The sequence below is a fragment of the Mauremys reevesii genome, linkage group 4 (assembly GCF_016161935.1).
Source record: "Mauremys reevesii isolate NIE-2019 linkage group 4, ASM1616193v1, whole genome shotgun sequence".
Taxonomy (NCBI): domain Eukaryota; kingdom Metazoa; phylum Chordata; order Testudines; family Geoemydidae; genus Mauremys; species Mauremys reevesii.
In genome coordinates, this window is record NC_052626.1 from 114,617,609 (window position 1) to 114,641,833 (window position 24,225).

General features: G+C 44.8%; 1 pseudogene; it reads left to right on the forward strand.

The window, feature by feature from the left end:
- The first annotated feature begins 5,422 nt into the window (after positions 1 to 5,422).
- The window catches only part of LOC120403839, a 48,633-nt pseudogene continuing 29,830 nt past the window's right edge, over positions 5,423 to 24,225 (forward strand).

The window sequence follows — 24,225 nt, forward strand, 5'->3', positions numbered from 1 at the left end:
CTTTCAAAGCCTCCTGGATGCACAGCGCTTCCCGCTGGGCTCTTCTAATTGCACGGCTGTCTGGCTGAGCATAATCAGCAGCCAGGCGATTTGCCTCAACCTCCCATCCCGCCATAAAGGTCTCCCCCTTGCTCTCACAGAGATTGTGGAGCACACAGCAAGCTGCAATAACAATGGGGATATTGCTTTCGCTGAGATCCGAGCGAGTCAGTAAGCTCCTCCATCTCCCCTTGAGATGTCCGAAAGCACGTTGAATGATGACTGTTACCCAAGACCACCCTCGACACATTTTTTCCCCCCAGCATGCATTGTGGGGAAATCCCAGAATTCAAATGGGCAGTGGGGACTGCGGGAACTGTGGGATAGCTTCCCACAGTGCACCGCTTCCAATGTCGACGCTTGCCCCGTTAGTGTGAACTCACAAAGTCGAATTAGTGTCCTTAGTGTGGACACACAAATTTGACTTTGTAAGGTCGATTCCACAAATTCGAATTAAGTTAAATCGAACTAATCTGGTAGTGTAGACATACCCTTAGTTACATGACTCTGGGCACTAGGACTTTCAGAAAAACATCAAATATCAAGAGATTTGTGATAAAACCACAAGATGGCAACATTGTCATGTATTACAACATGATTCTCTGGTGTAACAGGGGGTCTCAGAGGCCTGGCTGAGATTGGCAGAGGGCATGAGAGTCTTTACTGAGATCAGAGGCAAGAATAACCTGATTTTTCTTCCTAACAAAATGATGTGTAAAATGAAGGGTTTTCAGTCCAGATTTAACTTTAAATCTGAATGCAAAGTTAATCCTGGAGCTGCTTGTGCCCTTCCCCATCAACTCAAGTTGATGCTGGGTTTTAGAATATAGCTGGGTACGCATCTATTGGCAAAGAATTGTATCTATTTAGGGTCTTGTGGTTTTGATGCACTTCTATATTAACATGTAATTTGAGACACTAGAAAGTTTTCTTAGTGCAGAACTCCAGAAGAACACCATGAATGCTCTTATTATTCTAATTGCATAGAATTTTGCCTTTAAAATGTCTGAAGACTTTCAGATATACTAGGAATGGCACCTGACATTTCAAAAATGTTTAGGAGATGGCCACCCTTCACCCTCCTCCTCCAGACAACCCTACCTGGATTTTGTTTTGCCTCTTCACAGCTTTCAGATGTTTGTTTGGATCCGGCCTGGTCAAGACAGAGCTTTTTGAATTTTTCTGACACACTTCAACAAATCACGTGTATCGTGGTCAGAAAATTCATAAGTAGCACTGGCCCTAATTTTTAAATGCTGATTGTTAAGTTTGTTATTGTTTAAAAACCATAAACATAGAAAAGAGAGGTTGTGTCCAATCCAAAAAGCACATTTCTGAGACCAAAAAACACAAGAGAATGAGCAAAGCTCTCTTCAGGAGAAAGGAGGCTCTTGTAATTAAAGTCCTGCCTCTACCACAGACTCCCCCATGTGACTTTGGGCAAGTCACTCTATCTTTATGGGTCTCAATTTTCCATCTGAAAAAATAATTATATTTCCTTGCCCCATCCTTTGTCTTTCTGGTCTCTTATTGCAGGGTGATGCTATAGTTAAGGTTTAGACCAGGTTTCTGTTTAAAAATCAACTCTTCTAAAATCCACAGGGTTAGTCAGATTACCTTGAAAGTTAGTGAGCCTCATGAGCGCCTGCGATTTTGTACATGTTCCAAACTTTTAGATATTTGACCAGTTGTTCCCGAGATACAATCTCAGGGGAAAAAACTGTTTTTCTTAAAGGTGGCAGATTTCAGCAGCCTTTTTCTGCTCACCAGGTATGTCTGAGCCTCTGCTAAATTCCTGCTCCCTGCAAAAGGAGTTTGCATTATTCTTAGACTGTGGCTTCAGGGATATGGCGTCTCCAGCATCGCAGTGACCAGAATCCAGAGAGAGAGAGAGAGATCTTACCCAGCACAGGTTACCGAGAGCCATCCGAGATCCCAAGGGATTCTAATGAACCGGATGGAGTCAGGAGAAGAGCCTGCCCTATCAAGGCATGAATTAAAAGGTGACTTTTGTTTTAGTCAGCCACCACCACAGTGCTGCAACACTCCATCTCAGGATACGCGACCTCAGCAGCACCATCCACCTTGGGAAGGTGCCAGGTGGGAGATGGGGTTAGAGGAGTTTGTGAGCATTAGGATGCAGGAAAATGGGTTAATAATGTTTCTTAATTATTAGATAATCTTAAACCCTTCCTGCCCCGATCCTATTTTCCTGTGACCAATACAGTTCACCTTTCTGTTATAGTGTTATTTTTGGTGTGTCATTCATTTGCTGAGGTTTATTTTATTTACTCTATTCTCCCCTGTATACTAGGCTTTATGCTTCTTTCCTGTTTGAAGTATTATCATGGCTTTATCAAAGGATAGTCACCCTGTGCACTGGGCATAGTGCAGAGTCTCTTTGAGTGGCAACACCAGGAGCCAAAATAGAAAAAGAACCCAGAACCTGATGCATGCAAGGAGTGGAGAAAAAATACCCCAAATATTTGCGATAGCAAGTGCCTAGGAGAGAAAATGGAGGAGGGGCTACATATTATTATAATAAAAACAAGTTTTAAAACCCAGTGACATGTTTAAAAAAAACCTGAAGAAAGTTAAAAGAAAAATAATCTAGTTAAAAGTTGTTTTGTTAAATTTGTCAGGGATCAAAGTGGAGTCTTTGGTGACCATTTAAAGTAAAAGTCACTGTAGTTACAGTCTAAAGTAAAAGAAGAAAAGGCCTTTCATGCTGGTTTCTATGTTTTTTGAAAGTGAATACTGCACTCACAGGGATTGAGTCCTCATTTAAGAGTCAGATCCAAAGTGTTTTGAAAGTAAAGAACTCAGTGATCAAAGATCAGAGGGGTAGCCGTGTTAGTCTGGATCTGTAAAAGCAACAAAGAATCCTGTGGCACCTTATAGACTAACAGACGTTTTGCAGCATGAGCTTTCTCATGCAAGTCTTGCATCCGAAGAAGTGGGTATTCACCCACGAAAGCTCATGCTGCAAAACGTCTGTTAGTCTATAAGGTGCCACAGGATTCTTCAGTGATCAAAGTCATTCAATAGCATAGCTGATCAAAAGTCAGATTTCCCATCTAACAAGGAAATTACAAATATTTCAACATTTGTTTTCAACCCAAAGCGTGACAAAAAGGTGAGGCATCTGTACCCTAAAGTTCAGAGTGGGGAAGGAACCTTGACAGGGAGTCTGAGGGAGTCTGCGTGGGTTGGAGTTGTGAGCAGAGACTAATGGATGCAGTAGGGGACCAACCACCAGAGAGAGTGGCCATAGCACCTACATCGCTAGCCTCAACATAGGAGTGTCTCTAGGGCAGCGGTTATTATGTTCACTTTACGTGCAGGGCTGATACAAGCAAATCCAGCCCCCTGTAAAGCTGTGTATTTAGGGACCCGTATATGGGCCATCCCTTGGCAGTAGTACTAAGCTGACATACCAGCTGAGATCTGACCCCAGGCAGAAACCCCTCTCTCTGCTTCCATCCTAAGAGGAGCAGGACCAATGGATTCTGGTTCCCATAGTTCTTATTTCTCTGCTGAAATGAACAGCAAACTTCTTGTTTCCACTTCTCAGTTGGGACAAGGGCTGCTGGCAGCTGCAGACAAAAACAAAAGTACAAGAAATTCTTAAAATGAGGTAACAAAGCCCCAAATGGTGGCAGGTGGTGGGGTGCGAGCCAGCATGGAAGCTTAGAGTTGCTGCTTATTTGATCTCAGAGAGAATTGCCCCAGAAAGACGGCAGAGATTAAGAATCTCACAGGGACGTATCAGAAATGTGTCCTCACTTCCTCTGTTTAACAAGCAGCTATTTCCTTCTGAGTAACTGTATGAGTGACTTGTAAAACTTTCCAAGCTCACTTTTGAAGCTTATGATTATTGTGGTCCATGGAGATCCAATTTTGCTGACTTCATTTTTGTCCAAAGTTCTGTTCTCATGATTTTTTTAATATTAAAGATAGGGATTCTTCCCCTCACCCATGAATAGGATGTGTTAGGGTTCCCTCCCCACACTGAACTCGGGAACAGATGTGGGGACCTGCAAGAAAGACCCCCTAAATTTATATTCTACAGTTTAGGTTAAAAACTTCCCCAAGGCACAAATTCCTTTCGTTGTCCTTGGATGGTATTACTGCCACCACCAAGTGATTTATACAAACATTTAGGGAGGGGCCACTTGGAGCCCTATCCCCCCAAAATATCCTGCCAAGTCCCTTCACCCCCTTTCCTGGGGAAGCTTGAGAATAATATACCAACCAATAGGTTAACAAAGTGAGCACAGACCAAATCCCTGTTTTTTAGGACACTGAAAATCAATCAGGTTTGTAAAAGAAGAATTTTATTTAAAAAAAAAGTAAAAGAATCACACCTGCAAAATCAGGATGGAAGATAACTTTACAGGGTAAATAAAAAGATTTAAAACATAGAGAATTTCCCTCTAACTTTGTTACGAAACAGGAATAAAATTACCTCTTAGCATAGGGAAAATTTACAAGCTAAAACAAAAGATAATCGAATGGATATTCTTGCAATTACTTACCTTTTTTTTAATTTTAGATGTATTATTTTAGGGTTTTTTAGGAGCTGGGTTATCTGCTTGGTCTCTTTCTTTGTCCCAAGAGAGAACAACACAAAGAGAGCACAAACAAAACCTTCCCTCCCCGCCCCTAGATTTGAAAGTATTTTTCCCCATTGTTTTTTTTGGTTAGGTGCCAGCTAGGTTAATGGAACTGATTAACCCCTTACAGGTAAGTGATTCTGTACCTCTGGCCAGGAGGGATTTTATGTTACTGCATACATAAAGGTGGTTACCTTTACCTTTATATTTATGACAGGATATAAGCCCCAACTCCAGCTGATATCACTGCTATTTATGTATCAAGATGATACAAAGTCCAATCCCCATTCTGTCTGTTGCATGCTATTTAGGTGTGGCCAGGGAAGAGAAGAGGGGACCCGCGGGGGGGAGGGGGGCGGCGCAGCGCCCGCGCTGCTTGGGGCATGGGTGTGGCTTGTCCTGGTTAAAGCTGCTGCACTGCTTTGATAAAGCTGCTACAATATTTTCTCCCAACATGGAGTGTGTGGGAAGGGAGAAGTGGTGAACATGATTATGGAGTTCATGACCTCACTATTCAGAGAAACAAGTTGCTGAAGCCAAAGGAATAAAAGGAATAAAAACCAAAACAATATAGATACATGGACTAAGAAGGCTTTAAATCGTACTTGCTGTGGTATGAGGGTTCGTAGAGAAATTCAGAAAGTGCTGAAGTTCAGTTTTAGCTAGTAATGTTTTAGTTTCTTTGTATTGAACAATAAACTTCGAGCAAACAGTTTCCTGTTTCCTCTTCCTCTTCCTAGGGTTGTTTTGGATGTCTCTTTTGAACACAAAGAAGATGGAGAGAAACAGATCAAACAAGAGCCATCAGATGATGTTGGTGAGAGCGTTCTGACCAACAGTAAGTCGATCACTTTCTGCATTTTCTCTTGGGATGAGCCAACTTTAATCTGAACTAGTTGTAGTTTGTACATGTGGGTGGTGAGACCTGTCAGAATAGGGCCTGTGGGTAAGTTTACACAGCAAGTGAGAGGTGTAATTCCCAGTGCAGGAAGACATTTGCATGGGCTGTGTTTGTGCTCCCGCCTCAAAGAAGCAGCATGGGCGGTGGCTTGAGCTTGCCACCCGGGTATGTATCCAGGGGGTCAGGCAGGATTTGACATGGGCATCTAACCTGTGTTGCCCCCACCACACTGCTATTTTTAGGCCCTAGCTCAAGTAGAGCTGAAGCTCACATCTATCTGTCTGTCCAAACTGGGACCGACACCCCACAGTTGCTGTGTAGATGCACTATATGTCAGAAATTACCACTGCTCCACCTCGCCTTGCTCTGATATCCAAAATACCCAGGAGGCTCCTCACAAGCTAATGCTGGATCTCAGGACGCAGGGCCTGATATTCCAGGACTGTATTTTCTGGGTTTATATTTTTGAAATGTTAATTAAATTAGGGTGTCCCACCTCTATTTTCAAACCCAGTTGGATGATAAATACTATTACCATAGCTCCTATCTTCCTATTACTCATCTGGCTTTACAAACATTGTCTAAGCTGCACAACAACCCTGTGAGTTAGATCAGTAGGATTATCTCCATTTTACAGATGTGGAAACAGGCACAAAGAATCATTTGTGAGAGAGAAACACTGAGGAGTTATGAGCCCCAGTGATCTTCTCCCACCACTAGATTACTTCTTTCCTCTACATGGGAATAATTATTGTTATACCCAATTAATGATTAACATGAAGACTTTACATTGCATTTTAGCTTCTATCTTGATGCCCAGTGATGGGAAACCAAAGCAGCAAAGTCAGTGACCTGCTCTTACGAGCTCTCGACAACCTTTCTCAGGAAGACTTGAAAAGATTTAAAGACAAACTATCACATTCTGACTTTGAGGGGAAAGGTAACATCCCCCGAGGTCGGCTGGAGAATGCCGACAGGATAGATATGAAGAACCTCCTGATGGAATTCTATAGTGGAGACGCTGCAGTAGATGTAACCATAGAGGTTTTCACTCAGATCAACCTCCGAGATTCTGCTGCAAAACTCAGAGAGGAAAGAGAGAAAGGTAAGAGACATAAAGTTACTGTAAAACCTGGGAGTCTCCCCCAGGGCAGCAGTGGCAGGAGCAGAAGGAGAAACAGGCTGATGGCAGGAATGACAAATTTCAAATCCCAGCAGGAAGCCAGGGGGACTCAGAGCAGAGATGCCCACAGTGGCCCAGATTCTCTCACCTACTCCACTCCCTTTTCACCACTCAGCTGGCACAAAGGGAGCAGAGACAGCCTGTAACACTCCCTCTGAGAAAATCCCCAATGTGGGGGAGTCCCCAGTGGGTGTAGAGCCAACAGAGCGGTGCAGAGGGAGTGCCATGGGCAGAGAGAGGTGAAGAGAAGGAGTTACTGGGATGCATCCCTAGCTGGGGGATCATTCCTTGGTGACCATTAGCAGCTAGTGCAAGTAAGACCAGCCCCCAGGCTGCTCTAACCTGTGCCAGAGCTGGGACAGAGAACTGAGGATCTGTAACTGGTAACTGGTCACAGCAGAGTATGTTATCCCCAAACAGCTGGTGGACAACATGAGACATTCCTGGGGTTCCAGGCAGGATCTTTATTATCTCCAAGGCTATCTTTTAATGCAAGAAACAAATTCAGTGCAGTACAAACAGCCAAGGAACCAGCAAAGCTGCAGAGCTGCAGTTCCAGAGGCTCCAGGCTGCTTTGCAGTGTCCCACAAGAGTGTAAGAGCCAGTGCCAGTGGGGAGCCAGTCTGTAGTGGAGCAGTGTTAGATTCCATGTGCTCAGTGATGGAGCTAAACTCAACCCTGTTACAGTCATTCCTGTTCCACTTCCCTGCATCCTACGGTGCCAGTGGAGCCCAGCTGGGCTGGTTCTGCCTGGGGTCCCTGGGATGGAAGCTCTGGGGCTGGCAGTGGGGCTCTCCCTAGAGGCCTTTGGAATTCACTGCCCTGGGCAGTCCCCCAGGGGGAAAGTTTAGAAGCCTCCAGAGCGCAATGCAGGGGGCAGTTACTTGGTTTAGACTGTGAGCTCTGTCAGGCCGGGACAGTCATGTTATGTGTGTGCACAGGACCTAGTACAATGGGCCCCCGATTGGGGCTCTAGATCCTACCAAAACTCAGTAATAAAATAATAATTATTGAGGGGTGGGGAAAGGGTTCTTTGTTCCCCTAAATTAGTCACAGATGCTTGGCAAAAGGAGTGGCAATATTAAGCAAACTAGTCTGGTTACCTGTGCGGCTTTTAATCCAGTCAGCATCCTACATTCTATCAATAACTGAACCTAGTGAAAAGCTAGGGGGTGTTGGGGGGGAGGCCCCAAGTGGTAGTTATCCCAAATGAACAAATTCCCTCGGGCTGCCCTCAGTGTCTGTTTTAGATCCCTACATTTTAAAGGCTCTCCTGGGCCACCTAGCCCATCCCTGACCGAGGGCAGAATTCTCCTTTGCATGGACCCTTTAGTTGTTTCACCTAATCTGTGTTGGAACATGAGTGTTTGTGAGGGATTCCCTCTCCCCACAAACGCTCCTGAATTGACTGTTTGTCCCAGTGCCAGTTGTTCTGTGTTTCTCTGACCACGTGGCCAGCTCATCATGTAAAGTGCAGACTAGTCATCAGTGGAACCAGGCAGGGGGAGGTCCGAGAAACAGTATTCCCCAAACTGAACTTCATACACTGATGGCTGGTAGCAGTGCTCTCCTTGGTGATTACTTCATTAACAGAGGATGCAATTGGATTATCAGTCACTTGTTGCCTCCATACAGAATAGAAATGCACTTGCATTGAACTACACTCTACATTCTTTCACTGTTATTTAAATGTAATTTCCCTTTCAGAGTTTCACCAGAGTCAAAACCCATCAGAGTTGTCGGCAAAAGGTATGTGATGGCTACCCAGGAAGTGCCTTTCCAGGTGACACCATTAGCACAGGGTTCCCTGGCAATTCTCCAGAAAAGGGAACACCGTGAAACTGCAGTAACGCTACCAAAGGCAGCACTGTAAAGATGTTGATGGTGACTGTGGCAATGGCCCTGCAGGTGAGGATCATTCCCTAGGTTTTAATGTGCAGCAGCCAACGTCAATCCCCAGGAAATGCCTTTGTGGTGGTGATGCCGCTGAGATCCAATCCTGTTTCCTTTCACAAAGGGGAGAGACGAATAGCAAAGAGAAAATGCTGCTGGTCTCTGATGCTGACGTTCCCGTGCAGCTTCCCTGCTGTTGAGTTACCGGTGCAGCAGGTGTGTTGATCTGCCACCCTGAGACCCAGCAAACTTTTACCAATGTCAGACTAAGGCGTGACTTTTATCTGACTCTGTGGTCAGGCCAACAGCAGTGCTGGGACAGATGGAGTCGTCTTGGCCAGCTGAGCCAGACTTTCCTTAGATAGAAAAAGAAAAAAGAAACATGGCGGGGAAGGCAAATGACATGGTGTGTGTGGGGGGAGGGCATGCGGGGTGACATCAGAAGCCTCAGGCTCACATCCTGGGTAGTGTCCAGGATTTCGCCATTTGGTTCCCTCAGGCTGGTCAGAAAGTCTTTCAGAATCAAGATGATGAAGGCCCAACATTGTCATAGAATAACAGAAATGTAGAACTGGAAGGGATCTTGAGTGGTTATCTTGTCCACTCCCCTGCACTGAGCCAAGACCAAGTAAACCTACCCCGTCCCTGACCGGTGTTTGTCTTCATAAAACCCTCCAATGATAGAGACTCCACCACCTTCCTGGGAAGCCTATTCCAGAGCTCACCTATAAGAATAGTTAGAAAGTTTTCCCTAATATCTAACCTAAATCTCCCTTGCTGTAGATTACGCCCATTACTTCTTGTCCTACCTTCAGTGGACATGGAGAACAATTGATCACCATCCTCTTTATAACAGTCCTTAACATATTTTAACACTGTTATCAGGCCCTCTTCATCATCTTTTCTCAGGACTAAGCATATCCAGGTTTTTTAACCTTTCCTCATAGGTCAGATTTTCTAAACTTTTTATCCTTTTTGTTGGTCCTCTGGGCACTCGCCAGTGTTTCCACATCTGTCTTAAAGCATGGCACCCAGAATTGGACACAGGACTCCTGCTGAGGCCTCACCAGTGCTGAGTAGAGCAGGACAATTGCCTCCTGTGTCTTACATATGACAATCCTGTTAATACACCCCAGAATATTAGCCTTTTTCACAACAGCATCACATGGTTGACTCATGTTCAATTTGTGATACAGTATAACCCCTAGATCTTTTCAGCAATACGACTGCCTAGCTAGTTATTCCGCATTTTGTATTTGTGCATTTGATTTTTCCTTCGTAAGTGTAGTACTTTGCACTTCTCTTTATTGAAGTTCATGTTGTTGATTTCTTACAAGTTTTCCAATTTATAAAGGTCCTTTTGAATTCTAAACCTGTCCTACAAAGTGCTTGTAACCCCTCCCAGCTTGGTGTCATCCACAAATTGTATAAGTATATTCTCCACTCATCAAAGTTATTAATGAAAATACTGAATAGTACTAGACCGAGATCCATCGTTGAAACCCCATTAGAATGCCCTGCCATTTTGACAGCAATCTATTGATAACTGCTCTTTGAATACTTTTTTTTTTCAATCTACTGTGCACTCACCTTATAGTAATTCAATTGACCACATTTCCCTAGTTTGCTTATAAGAATGTCTTGTGGGACTGTGTCTCAAGCCTTATTAAAATCAAGACAAGTGATATTTATGGCTCCCTCAATCCTGTAGGCTAATAATCCTGTTAAAGAAGGAAATTAGGTTGGTTTGGCATGATTTGTTCTTGAAAAATTCACATTGGCTATTACTTTTTACCCTATTATGCTCTAAGTGCTGACATATTGAGTGTTTAATAATTTGTTCCAGTATCTTTCCATCTTAGGCTGCTTGGTCTTTAATTCCCTAGGTTGTCTTTGTTCCATCATAAAAAAGATATTTGCCCTTCTCCAGCCCACTGGGACCTCATCCATCCTCTATGAGTTCTCAGAGAGAGTGATTCAGAGATGGCCTCATCTAGTTCCTTAAGTATCGTAAGTTGAATTTTCAGGCCCTGCTGACATGAGTGCATCTAACTTATCTAAGTAGTCTTTACCCTGCTCTCTCCCTATTCTGACTTTTGGGTTTTCCCTTTTGTTATTAATAAGAATTGTCTTAGCATCTGGTCACAATTAACATATTTAGTGAACACTGAAGCAAAATAGGCATTAAACACCTCAGCCTTCTAGGTATCATCCATTATTAGATCTCCTTCCCTGCTAAGCAGTGGACCTGTGCTTTTCTTTGTCCTTCTCTTGCTCCTGTTGTATTTATAGAGCCTTTTATTGTTTTCTATGTCCTTCACTAGGTGTAACTCATTTTGTCCCTTAGCCTTTCTGATTTTGTCCCTACATCTCTGTGCAATCCTTTTGTTTTCATCCTAAGCAATTTGTCTGTCTTTCCACTCTTTGTGTCATGGTGGATCCCAGGAGGTGATGGGAATCCCAGCCATGATGGGAAAGTTCGCTCCTTCCATTTCATGTGTTCTTCTGTTCCATTTAGCGACCCGCAGACAAACTGTGTACAAAATGGGGCAGCAGCCTCATGCCATTACAATGAACCAATCAAAATACTTGGTGATTTCAATTATAAACATTTTTCCTATTTCTAGAATCTCTAGGCTCATTGTCATGCCAACCTATGACTTTATCAGGAGCCTTGCAGACCCCTCAGTACTGCTTTTCTAGAGTAAATGATCCAGTTTGTATCAGTTGTTTTACAAACAATTTTCTATAATGGGCGGAGTGGGACTTTTGTTACCTTGGGCAACTTCCAATACAGATGTGTGCAAAATGTCCCTCTGGGTCAGTACTGAGTGAATGTACTAGCCTCATGCTGGAGGACACTCTGCTGTAGGGGCAGGGGTGGCTCCAGACCCCAGCACGCCAAGCGCATGCTTGGGGCGGCATGCTGCGGGGGGCGCTCTGCTGGTCACTGGGAAGGCGGCAGGCAGCTCCGGTGGACCTCCCGCAGGCGTGCCTGTGGAGGGTCCGCTGGTCCCACGCGGCGGCCAGCACACCTTCCACAGGCATGCCTGCAGGAGGTCCACCAGAGCCATGGGACCAGCAACCGGCAGAGCGCCTCCCGCGGCATGCCGCCCTGCTTGGGGCGGCGAAATGTCAAGAGCCGCCCCTGTGTAGGGGCACCATCTCTTAAGTGAGGCAGGTAACTGGAAGTACTCAATTGTGGTAATTAAAGATCCCGTGACGCTCTCTCTTGTAAACCCATGTGTCCTGACAAATTCTAGTTTATGAAGTTACATTTTTTCCACCTACATTCCCAGTATTGTTTCAACTGCATATAATATTCTCCTCCACTTGTTACCTACCTTGTTGTGTAGACAGTAGCTAGGTTTCACCAGGGGATGAGGTGATGCCTACAATCTTTACTTAAATGAATAATTTCATTGAGGCGACCATGTTTGAATAAGGGCTGCAGGATCTCACCCATATTTAAATGATTTCAGGATCCTTTTTGAAGAAGGTTTCATTATAAATGTGAAGAACCATTATTGTTGTTCCAGTAGAACTATTTTAAGACATTAGTCTGAGATTAGTCTGTCTGTTTTCTGAACTTTCAGTTCAATATTTCTAATGTTTCATGTTGCTGATACAGGTTACAATAAGAAGTATAAAGAAGATATTAAAAAGAAATACAAGCTAATAAAAGACATGAACAGTCGTTTTGGTGACAATATAATTCTAAACAGAAGATACACAAACCTCACTATTGTAGACAGACCTCGTCAGGCAAAGGAGAGAGAACATGAAATAATGGCCATGGGATGGAGACATGCAGAAATCATGACTGAACGAGCTAGTTCTGCAGTTACACTGGCCACTCTCTATAAACCTGATAAAGATGGACAAACACCACAAGTCGTTGTGCTGCTGGGAGCTGCTGGGATTGGGAAAACAATGACTGCAAGAAAGATCATGTACGATTGGGCAGCTGGGGAACTCTATAAGAAAAAGTTTGATTATGTTTTCTACATAAACTGCAGGGAAATGAACCTTCTTAATGAGCAGGGAAGTGTGGCTGACATGATTTTTAAAAGTTGGCTTAATACAAATGCACCAGTTAACCACATTCTGGTGAATCCAGAAAAACTCCTGTTCATAATAGACGGGTTTGATGAACTGAGATTTTCCTTTGATCAGCCTAAAGATAATCTGTGCACTGATCCCTGGGAGAAAAAGCCAATGGAAATCCTCCTGAGCAGTTTATTTAGGAGAACAGTTCTTCCTGAGTCCTACCTGATGATCACTACAAGACCAGCTGCTCTGGAGAAACTCGGGCAATGTTTGGAGTGTTCACGTTATGCAGAGATCCTGGGGTTTTCCAAAGCTGAGAGGGAGGAATATTTCCACAAGTTCTTTGGAAATGAAAACCAAGCAAGACAAGCTTTACGATTTGTGAAAGCAAATGAAATTCTTTTCACCATGTGCTTTGTCCCCTTCGTATGTTGGATCATCTGCACAGTTCTGAAACAACAGCTTGAAAAAGGTGAGAATCTCACACAAACTTCAAAAACAGTCACTGGAGTGTATATGCTCTACCTTTCCTGTTTAGTCAAGCCTCTCAGCAACAATACAAAGCAACACTTACATGGAAATCTGAAGGGACTTTGCTCTTTGGCTGCTGATGGAATCTGGAAACAAAAGATACTGTTTGAGGAAGAAGAAATCAAGAAGTTTGGCTTAGATCAAGAGAACTCTCTCCCCCTCTTTTTGAATGAGAATATTTTTCAAAAAGAAACTGACTGCAAATGTCTCTACAGCTTCATTCACTTAAGTTTTCAAGAGTTTTTTGCAGCTTTGTTATATGTCCTGGAGGAAGGTGAAACAACAGATTCAGGGATTCCCAAGAAAGATGTGAAAACGTTGTTAGAAAACTATGGAAATTCTAAAAATTATTTAATGTTAACAGTGCGATTCCTGTTTGGGTTCTTAAATGAAGAAAGAATGAAGGACCTGCAGGAAAAATTTGGGTGTAAACTTTCACCTAAAATTAAGGCAGATTTACTGAAGTGGGTTCAAGCAAACCAACAAACAGATTTAACCTTGCCCTGTGTTCATGAGGGGATTTATCAAAGTTATCAGCTTGAGTTGTTTCACTGTGTGTATGAGATGTATGAAGAAGATTTTGCAGTTAATGCATTGGATCACTTCACTGAACTGAAATTAAATCAAAATAAATTTACCCAGATGGATCAACGGGCTCTTTCATTCTGTGTAAAGCATTGTCGTAGTCTGGAGTCACTTTGTATGTGTGACTGTACATTTAGCTTAGAAGACCACGAGGAAGAACTCCCAAGACGACAAAAGTGGCTACATCAGTAAGTATTGTCTGAGCTGAAAAATCTGTAGTTTCTTTAACAGATCAAATGTTGTTTTTCCTATGTCTTGATAACTACTAATTGGCTGAATGACCCACCTGAGAACAATTCTACTGTTACTGTAAGCTACTGATACAGTTATCCAGGGCCGCTGCAACCATTTAGGCGACCTAGGCAGTTGCCTAGGGTGCTAGGATTTGGGGGGCACCAATTTCTTCGGCAGCGACCGCAGCAGCCGGATCTTTGGACACCCCGGTTGCCGCCAACATTTAGGCGGAGGGAGCTGGGGCAGGGGGGTGCGGGGAGGGCTGCCTGCAGCAAGTAAGGGGGGGGCAGCACGCAGGGGGAACTCCCCGCCCCAGCTTACCCCTGCCCTGCCTCCTCCCTGAGCATGCCATGACCGCTTCATTTCTCCCGCCTCCCAGGCTTGTCGGTATTAACAACTGCTTGGCAGGTCTCCAAAAGCAATCCTAAACCAACGTACCACATCTTGCACATCTTGCAAAACTGTCACATGTTTCCACATAACTAGTGCAATGGGAGTGTGGAGTTTTTTTGTTTTTTCTGGGTGAGCGAAGATGCCACAATACCCAGTGGTAGAGTGACCAGATAGCAAGTGTAAAAAATTGGGACAGCAGGTGCTGCCTGCCCTGGCTCCCTATGTAAGAAAAAGCTCCAAAAATCAGGACTGTCTCAATAAAATGGAGATATCTAGTCATTCTACCCAGTGGCTTAGCAGATGGTGCATTGAAGTACCAGCTAAAGGGCTGTGAGTTCTAATCCCAGTTGTTTTCTTGACTGCTCTTGATATTTCTCTGCTTTTTTCATCCCTTATTAACATAGGCCTCAAAACCCTGCTTTAGGGGAGGTATAACTATCCCCAACCCATTTTACAGCCGAGATAACAGAGCAATTGGCAAGTTCACATCAACAGAGCCGAGGATAGAACCCAGGCCTCTAATAGCATGGATTTAAGCCTCATCCATTTTGCCACCCTGCCTACAAGGTAAAAAGAGCCAAAATATCTCTGTGTAATCCACATTCAGACAGTGTGTCTCTTTATTCCTGTCTAGTGACTAGATCGTACAGCAAGCAGTTCATGGATCTCTAATAGCCCCTGTACTCATGGGAGTGGTCCTATAAATCAAGTGACAGATGCTCCTCTTTTGAGGTTGAGAGCCCAGGACCACTCCCTGCAGATCAGGGCTGGCCAAATCAGGCAGGGAACAGATCTGACCCTGGTCTCTCACATTTCAGATCAGTGTCCTAACTACCCAGTTACAGAATCAGTCTCGCTCTCTCTGGCCCAATGAATATTTAAGGATCTGCACAAAGTGGAATAGCTCCAACAGAGAGAAAAACACTACCCATGGGGTTATTTGCTATTCTGAGATGAGAGCTCTCTCTCTCTTCCTCTCTCCAGAGGTATTAAGGAATGTTTGTTGAACATTTTCTAACTGAAGACAACCCAAGCAGGAGGGTTGTTGCAATGGCTCTGCTGTCTCTAACCAGCAGATCTTAGATTCCTCCCAGAGCAAGGAAGAGAACCCAGCCTAACAATCCTGAAACCCAACAGCCTAGTGCTAGGGATTAAACACCATTCCCCGCTAATAGGATGTTGGTGGCCCCAGAATGAATTGAGATTGGTCAGTACCAGCTCCCACCTCACAAACTCACCACCATGTGTTACACTAACTAGTAAATGATCAAGTTTAGTCTAATGGGCAGAAGTTAGTAAGCAGGAGTCATGTGCACCAGCTGCCCGGCCATTGTCAAGTGTTTTGCAGGCAGGGGAGGCTCTAGACATTTTGCCGCCCCAAGCACGGAGGGTCCGCTGGTCCCGCAGCTTCGGCGGACCCTCCGGACCCGCAGCTTCGGTGGACCCTCCGCAGGCATGCCTGTGGGAGGTCCACCGAAGCCACGGGACCAGCGGACCCTCCGCAGGCAAGCCACCGAAGGCAGCCTGCCTGCCACCCTCGCAGCGACCGGCAGAGTGCCCCCAGTGGCTTGCCGCCCCAGGCACGTGCTTGGAGTGCTGGTGCCTGGAGCCGCCCCTTTTTGCAGGATTCACAGCAGAGGTAAGTTTTAAGGAGGGATTTGAAAAAGGCTATTGCAAAGAAGTAATAAGAACATAAGAATGGCCATACTGAGTCAGACCAAAGGTCCATCCAGCTCAGTATCCTGTCTGCTGACAGTGGCCAATGCCAGGTGCCCCAGAGGGAGTGAACCTAACAGGTAATGATCAAGTGATCTCACTCCTGCCACCCATCTCCACCCTCTGACAAACAGAGGCTAGGGACACCATTCCTTACTCCTTAGTGGAGTTATGATGTGTTCCTCCCAGGCATAGGGGATGGCAAGGGAGAAAGCATGAAAATATTATGGACTAATGAGTAATGAAAACTGGCTTGGTCGGCAGAGTAGAAGCGGAGGTTGACATCTTGATAATGTGCTACAGTAACAGACAGGGCAAGGCTAAGCCATAAAGGGCTAAATGGTAACTTGTGTTCGATTCAGTGGAGAGGGGTGGCTAGGTTACCAGGAACACATCTCCCCAAAACGGTGCTGCCTGCCCTGGCTCCCTAATGGCCCGAGTCAAGTTAAATAAGGTTGTACTGACTCTTTTCAAAGCACTGCATGGTGCTGGCCCTAGATCTGAGATAGAGAGAGAAAGCTACAGTCCCTCCAAGACAGTGAATTGGCCTGGTGGCTTTGTTCCACAAGAAAAACCAATCAGTTGACAAGGAAGGAAAGGCTTGTCTCTGCAGGAGATTCAGTTGTCCCAGGTGTGGGGTCACAAGGTGGAACTCACTGCTCAATGAAATAAGAATGAACCCCCTGCACCCACCCACCCACATTGCCTCAAAACTAAATACAAACCCTACATCTCTGACTGAGTTTTCCCACAAGAACCAGCTCTCACCAGCACCATCACATTACACATGTTCTTTAAAAATAACCCCAGTGATACCCATGCTCTTTCCTGATGGAGGGGAGATGTCTTGTGGAAGGCACTGGGACACCATAGTGTTGGATGACCTTACAATAATCTGAGTCTTCAGCATAAATTTGACCGTCAAAGCCACATTTTGAATGAAATTGCCCAGTGTCAAGGTGTAGGTGGAGAAAAGGAGGGGCCAAGGAAGGAGCCCTGTGGGGTGCCAGTGAAAGATGGAGGGGGGTGGGAGGATGCAGCACATGAAATGCTGACGAGAGAGGTAGGAGGAGAAGCAGGAGAGAACAGACTCCTGAAAGTTGAGGGAAGACGAGGTTTCAAGAGGAGGAGAGTAGGCAAAGGTGTTAAAGGCAGTGGAGAGGTTGAGGAGGGAGAGGACCGAGTACAGAACCTGAACTCTGGCTAGGGTGCGGTTAATAAAAACTAAGATGGAAGCTTCAGTGGTGAGGAAGCCAGACTGGACAGGGTGACAAAAGACAGGGATTTGGCCTGCTCTCCTTTTACCCACCATCTGCCTCAGTGACACCATCGACCATCCCATCCTATCTTCTGATCTACCTTGTCCCTAATGCCCTTCCATTCCTCATGTTCCCCCACCCTCAAACTCTGGTCTATTTCTTTGGCAACATATGTGTGATTTATTTGCCCCCATGCAGGGCCGGCTCGGGGTTTTTTGCCACCCCAAGCAAAAAAAAAAAGGGGGGGGCGGGGGGGGCCGCCGGAGCGGCAAAGCGGGGGGGGGGAAACAAAAAACATGGCGCAGCCAGAGTGGCAAAGTGGGGTGGGGGGAACAAAAAAACGGCACGGCTGGAACGGCAAAGTGGGGGTGTGAGGGGGGAACCTGCAGCACAGCCAGAGCAGTAAAGCGGGGCAGGGGGACCAAAAAAACAAAAAAAAGGCACGGCTGGAGCAGCAAAGCAGGTGGAAAAAAAAACCTGTGGTGCGGCTGGAGCGGCAAAGCGGGGGGAGGGGCACGGCGCGGCAAAGTGTGTGGGGGGACCAAAACAAAAACACGGAGCGGCAAAGCGGGGGAGGGGCGGGAATGGCGCGGCTGGCAAAGCAGGGGAAAAACAAAACAAAAAAACCCTACAGGGCGGCCGGAGCCAGTGTGCAGGGGGACTCCCTGTGCTGGAGAGTGCGCGCCTGGTCTAGTGGTGGGGGCGGGGAGAGAGAAGGGGGGCAGCTAGGGCTTCAGCGGGGCTCTCTTCCCGCGGCCCCAACCGCCTCACTGCCTGCCGGGAGGGCTCCGTGCTGCTCCGGTCGGCTGGGAGAGAAGGACGCTGGCTGCCCTGCCAAGTTTGCTGCAGGGTGCTCCCCTCCTGCACCCCTTACAGGGCGGCCAGAGCAGCAGGAAAAAAAAAAAAAAAGCGGTCGTGCCGGCCTAATATTGGGCAGAAGCCACTCCCTAGAATCTGCCACCCCAAGCACGAGCTTGCTCGGCTGGTGCCTGGAGCCGGCCCTGCCCCCATGATAAAAAACCCTTCCCGTGACCCCACTTGTCTCTCCAACTATCACCCTGTCTCCCCGAGTACTCTACAACTGCTGTTTAAGAAAGACCTGATTATTAGAGCTGGGCAGATAATAATTAATAATTCGTTCAATGTGTTGCGTCGCGGTGCCTCTCAGGCGGGCATGGACCGAGCCCATCAATCAATGTGATTGGGAGCAAAGTCATTTATTTCTTTCCAGCATGCTCTTATATACAATTAAAGCCAGGCCATCAAGCAATTGCTAATTGGTTAATAAAATACACACAAGCACAGCTATTACTTCATAGGGTAATTGTCATTCTGTACAACTTTCTAATTTATTATCCTGTTTACTGCCCACTTGCAGATAAGAGCCAGCCCAAGGCCAACATCTCAGGCACAGCTCACAGCCTAATTAGCCCGTCCTCAAAGTCTAAACAACTCAGCTTCTCACATTCCGTTCCCACATCTCCCCCCTCTTTTCAAAATCAAAAGAAGGAAAAAGGGTGAAGGCATTAGCAAAACATTCCCAACTCATAATATCAATACTACAATCTACACAAACCAAAGCTAAAAGGCAAATAAAAACACCAACTGCCTAACTAAACCGTAACAATATCTTCCGCAGTGCCCTACTTTTACCTATTACTTCCCTCCTCCAGGTAACGCAAGTGGCCCAAGGGGCCAGGAGGGTTCTGCCAATGTGCGTGCCACACAACAGCAACGGTGGCCACACAAATAGCAAAAATACAAAAGGCAAACAGCAAAAATACACAGCATCCCTCTGTTCTTGTGACCACACTACTGTAACTTTCCACCAAAGGAGGATAGGGAAAATGCAACCCCACATCCACATCTCCCCCTCTATTCCAAAACACACAAAAAAAGGGCATGCAAAGCAAAGCAAAAAAAATTAATAACAATAACCAATAAACAAAACAAAAACAAAACCAAATAGTACTTCCTTAATCTATAGGGCTCATCTATAACCATGCAATTCATAACATACAACACCAACAACATCAGACAAAACAAACATAAATTAACAAAAATAAAACAAATAAATGGTAAAAATTCGGCAGGGTTCCCCCATTCTCTATTGTACACCAACCTGTGACAAATTTCTATTACCAATCCATCCCTCATGTGTCAGGTGATCAAGCTGACACTGAGGGAGGGGGGGTCCTAGAGAAAACACAACATAAACCACATAAAAATCTTAACAACACAACAATAATTCTAGCCAGAAAAACAAACACCACAAAACAAAACATAAAACACAAAACATAAATTTAAACTCTAATAATAACTGCATGGTACATTAAATACTATACAGCTAACATCAATTCTCTTAAATATCTAAAAAACAAAAACAAATATACCCCTACTGGGCAATCAATCATTACTTAAAATACACAAATACCCTTATTAATTTCAGGCAGAACAGGGGAATTACTTCAGCAATTAAATCATTTACAGTAATACAACTGCATCTTGACTTGCTTCTAAATTCAAAGGTATACACAGCTAAAATTTCTTACTTATAACTTCTGCTTTTAAACACTAAAAATAAAAAAATAAAAACATCACCACTTATATGCCCTTAAGCCTAATACAACTTCAATTACATAGCACTATATACATTCTTCAGCTAATACAACAAAATTGTTTATAACCAAACAATTGCAAACTAATTTCTTTGCCTAAATTTATTTACAAACATTTCAAAACACCAAAAACTTTTCTCTTAGCATTTTTACAAAATTCAGCTATTATTCCCTTTAGCAACCACAAAATTAACTTTTTACTCTGCCTTAAATTACTCGCTTGTACTCCAACAACAACCTTTCTCAACTTAAATCACCATTCCAAGTATCCCCCTGAATATTTGAAATTCCCAAGCTTTTGTCTGTAGCCTGGCCGTCTGGGCCCGATCCTTTTTTCCTCTTCAGATTCTCTGTCTGTTGCCTACCCGCCTGGGCCCGATCCTTTTTTCCTCTTGCTAAACCGTTCCTTACATGAACACCAACTTATTCCACTATCAATTTAGCTAGGAGGGTGTACTTCTTAACTAGCCCCCACCCTTCTAGTCTCTACTGCAAGCAATCTTACAGCTACCAATAATCAGCACATAACACAAAATTTACAAAAAGTCTAATAAGACTAACAAAAGCACTTTACATAAAGGTACTTTGGGTCACATAAATTCAAAGCCATTCTCCCAAATTACCTAGATTTATGCCTAATAACACCATAAACTCCCCCCCTTTGAGAATACTCAACAAACCTTTTGGCTGAGTTTTCTCAAACTTTAAAAACAAAAACAATTAAGCTCTAGAAAATCGGGGTTAGTAATGGGAGGGGGTAATACCATTTACAATCCAATTAGGGAGGGCAATACATGCTAAAAAAAAAAATTCCACAACACAGGACGCAGCCTGTAGAATAAACCCCAAAATCCAATCAATACCACATTTTTCAGCAGGAGTCCCAAATTTCTTCCGCCTGTGTACAATTCTTCGTTTCTTCACCAGGGTCAGTTCTCAATGTCCTTTTAGTCAGGAATTTCTGGACTTTGGCAATGTCAATAATGTGAGCGTTTTTTCTTCTTTTCCACCACCGTTGTGGTTCAGCTTCTACGGGGAAAATTACCAAAACATTATTCTGTAGTGGTTTTGCTTCTTGGAGTTGGTTTTGCTTCTTTTAAAAAGAAATCCAATAACACAATGGGGGCTGCAGCGGACAAGGGAGAGGTTAGTCAGCACATCACCTTGTCCTTTTTTCCTGCTGTTTAGAAGCACAATGAAGCTAAATAAAAAAAAATAAACCAATCATCAGTAGTAGAATCCTCCTGATGTAAAGGGGTCTTTTTGCAGTAAAAATCATGGGTCCAAGCAGTCAGTCTCCTGGTTGCAAAATGGCAGGGCTGCTAGGATCTTTGGGCAGCTCTTCCATACCTGTGAAAGGAGACAGCTAACACATTCCGTAGTGCCTGGCAGGGTTTTGCAGCTCTCATTAGCTTTTTTGGGCCCAGTCAAGCCCCGGCTTTTCCTTGGCTGTCCACCAAGTCTTAGCTAAACGGCGTGTGTCCTTGACTGGGGCGAGAAAAGAATGAGCTTTCCTGGGTTAAATCATTCTGTTCTCTCTCCTTCCCTGCTTGGCTTCTTTTAATCTGTGCAGCCTGTGTCAAAACACCCAGCTGTTGCTGCTCATACCGGAGAAGCATAACGGTTTTCCCGGCACTGTCCCAGGCTTAGACCAGCCAGCGTAGGACGCCTTCTCCAGGCTCCTGCCAAAACAACTTACTTGCTTGTAGGTCCGAACGACCTCCGGGGCCACGGCACGAGCCTCTGCCTGCGCCATGCACTCCAAAGTTTTCTCATCCAGGGCTCGCTTCCAGCGGAGCCCCTCCTCGTCGAGTGCCTGAAGGGCGGTCAGGAGCCTCTCCAGCTCCCCCTCTTTCCACAATGATGCTGGAAGACCTTGCATTTGATCTAACTTGTTATTAATGGCCTGCAGCTGTTGACCCCGGCGCTCCATTTTCTTATAAAAGGCATTAGACTGGGTAAACTGAGTAAGCGTAGTCAAATTGGGATATACCTGTGATGGCACGTGTCTCACCCGAGCCTCCTTTGTTTCCCCGCATTCGTGACACCCCCAGGTCCCATGGACATGGCATGGCTTGGGAGGGGGTGCATACGGCAAAGCTGTTTTCACAGGCTCGGGCGTATTGGGGGGTAGCGGGACCGTAGCAGGATTAGTTATATCGGGGCCGAGGGCCACATTGGAGGGTAATGGAACCATAACAGGGGCAACATTATCCAGGTCGGAAGCCAAAGGTATCACCGTGTCCTCGCCACCGAAAAACTCCCTGGCTCCAACTGGCAACACAGAAGGCATTTCGGGCGTTGGGGGGAAAAGCTTAGAAAGGGCCACCTGCACTCCTGCCTCGGCCGCGAGAGTTTTTACTATCTTCTTTGTCTTATTCCATACTGGACTCAGGGAAAAGGCTTCCTCATCGCCCTGAGCCACCGACTTCCAAAGCTTGGAGCCTAGCCGCTCCCACACAGTTCCATTAAAAATTGTACTCGGCTTAACAGAAAGTTCCCTTCTCTGTCCCCACCGCAGCAGGCGGGATAACGTATCAGAGGGGAGCTTTTCTCCCTGCCGCTTCATAATGTGCAATAAAGGCTTCTGTGTTATCTTTTCTTCCGCTGATGCAGCGGTTCCCATGTTAGCTGCTCTGCCCTTCCTCCGCGACTTATAGCCGCCGCTTTCCTCCGCGGCTTATAGCCGCCCTTCTCCTCCGCGACTTATAGCCGCCGCTTTTCTCCGCGACTTATAGCCGCCTTTCTCCTCCGCGACTTATAGCCGCCACTTTCCTCTGCGACTTATAGCCGCCCTTCTCCGCCTCGGCTTATAGCCGCTCTCCTCAGGGCTCAGGTGCGCCCCTCTTTTCGGACGCCCGGGGGCTTCTCCAGCACTCCCCGCCGCAGCTCCTCCGCCTGGAACAGGCCACCGACTCTAGGCCTCCGACACTATCATCATTCGATTCGAATCACGTCGGGGTCACCATTTGTTGCGTCGCGGTGCCTCTCAGGCGGGCATGGACCGAGCCCATCAATCAATGTGATTGGGAGCAAAGTCATTTATTTCTTTCCAGCATGCTCTTATATACAATTAAAGCCAGGCCATCAAGCAATTGCTAATTGGTTAATAAAATACACACAAGCACAGCTATTACTTCATAGGGTAATTGTCATTCTGTACAACTTTCTAATTTATTATCCTGTTTACTGCCCACTTGCAGATAAGAGCCAGCCCAAGGCCAACATCTCAGGCACAGCTCACAGCCTAATTAGCCCGTCCTCAAATCTAAACAACTCAGCTTCTCACATTCCGTTCCCACATCAATGAATGTTGCCTTTTTCACAAGTTATCCAAACAATTTTATTTTTTTAAATATTAATTTTTCTAAATTATTTTGATTGGACACACAGGTCATAGATATTTCAGTTCTGTGATTCGATGAACATAAATATGAGAACCAGATTTCTAGTATGAATGCTCAGGATTATAAATACAAATTTTGCTTTCACGGGAATATTCTGTAATAGTTATTTAAACGCATTGCTTCAACAACATTCCTGTCTGCAAATTCCCTTTGCTAGAATATTTGGAAAGCACACAATAAAGATGTGTGAACACAGTGGAAATAAATTCACTTTAAAATTCATCAGAATATTCTTGAATTTTAGTTGTTTAATTATTCATCCAGCACTATTTCTTATACAGATGCTGCTTTAAAATTAACTTACCATTTTACACATTCTGCTGTCAGGAAACAATAAGCTCCATTTCTGGTTCCTCCTAGGGATGTAATTTATTAAGTGTAAGCCCAATTATACACTATTGAATAACAGTTGTCATAATTACAATTTTAAGCAAATACTTATATTTGGTTTTTAGCTTTGTGGGCAAATTAAAGACAACATTCCTAGTTAAATAAACACAATAATTTCTACTGTATCTCCAGAAATGATACTGCACTTACTGCCTGACACACAAGCATAAAACCTCTGGAGACATTCCCATTTGTGTGAATAGTTAGAACTGGTTTTAATATTCAGAGAATCAGAGTACCACAAGTTCATAAAATGAATGGATTAAATTTAGTCGCATGTATTCTATTTGACTCCATATACTTAAAACACATATCAAAGTACTAGATGTAGTTTTGAATTGGGGGACTTACAACTAACTGCCTGCAGAATAACCTATGTGCACTGTATCACAGTGTCCAAGAGGCTATTT